Source organism: Myotis davidii, unplaced genomic scaffold, assembly GCF_000327345.1.
Source record: "Myotis davidii unplaced genomic scaffold, ASM32734v1 scaffold56, whole genome shotgun sequence".
Classification (NCBI taxonomy): domain Eukaryota; kingdom Metazoa; phylum Chordata; class Mammalia; order Chiroptera; family Vespertilionidae; genus Myotis; species Myotis davidii.
This window is the reverse complement of record NW_006287458.1, coordinates 341,129-342,348: the sequence shown is the minus strand read 5'-3', so window position 1 is coordinate 342,348 and position 1,220 is coordinate 341,129. Positions and strand designations below refer to the sequence as shown.

General features: G+C 38.8%; 1 long non-coding RNA gene across 1 annotated transcript in view; it reads left to right on the top strand.

Moving 5' to 3' along the window:
* The window catches only part of LOC107182386, a 3,090-nt gene continuing 1,870 nt past the window's right edge, over nucleotides 1-1,220 (top strand). Inside the window, exon 1 of the long non-coding RNA XR_001513109.1 lies at nucleotides 1-283. This is a non-coding gene — a long non-coding RNA (uncharacterized LOC107182386). The remainder of the gene's footprint in view (nucleotides 284-1,220) is intronic.

Below are 1,220 nucleotides of genomic sequence, written 5' to 3'. Positions count from 1 at the left end.
AAGAAAAAAATGTATTTAAAAAAAAACACCACTATATAATTTTTTTAACCTAGAAAAATCCTGGCATGTATGAAAAGAAAACGAGAAATGTATAAGGATCACTGTAATTCTGAATATTATGATGGAAAACTGGAAATGAATTAAATGTACAAAATAGGAGAAAAGTTAACAAATTATCTTATATCTATAGGTTACCTCCCAATTAGGCAGATCTCCAAGTATCCACATGGAATGACTTCAAAGACATATTAAATGAAAAAAAAAGCATGTTACAAATTAACAGGTACAGAATGATCTCTTTATTTTATAACGCAACTATTTCTATATGTAGACATATTATTGCATAAAATGAAAAGTCTAGACCAGTGCTGGCTAATAGAAATTATATTGCAAACTATATGTGTAATTTTATATTTTCTAGTAGCTATATTAAAAAAGTTAAAAGAAAGAGGTTAAAATTCAATTTTATAATATACTAGAGTTCCGATGCATGAAATTTGTGCTTGGGGGGGGGGGTCCCTCAGCCCACCCGGGGGCCTCTCACAATCTGGGACCCCTCAGGGGATGTCCGACTGCCGGTTTAGATTGGGTCTAAACCTGAAGTCGGACATCCCTCTCACAACCCAGAACCCCTCGCTCCTAACTGTTCACCTGCTCGTTCATTACCGCTTGGCTTGCAGCTCCTTAGCACTGCCCTGGAGGCAGTCTGGGCTCCCACCACCACTGCTGTGCTAGCCAGCCCAGCTTCTGGCTGAGCAGCGCTCCCGCTGTGGGAGCACACTGACCACCAGATGCTCCTGCATTAAGCGTTTGCCCCCTGGTGATCAGTGCACGTCATAGCCACTGGTCGTTCCACCATAAGGGTAGCTGGGCTTTTATTATATAGGATTTTATTTAACCCAATATGTAAAAACTTATTTCCATATGTAATCAATATAAAAAGTTAGAAACAAGATATTTTACATGTTTTTTTCTTTTTTTAAAACTTTTTAGAAGAGTTTATTAGCTTCAATGTATCACATTTTCATTTTTTATTCTTTTTTTAATTAAATCTTTATTGTTCAGATTATTACATTTGTTCCTCTTTTTTATCCCCCCATAACTCCCCTCCTCCCAGTTCCCGCCCCACCATCCGCCCTCACTCCCCACCCACTGTCCTCATCCATAGGTGCACGATTTTTGTCCAGTCTCTTCTCCCATACCCCTTTCCTCCCCAAGAA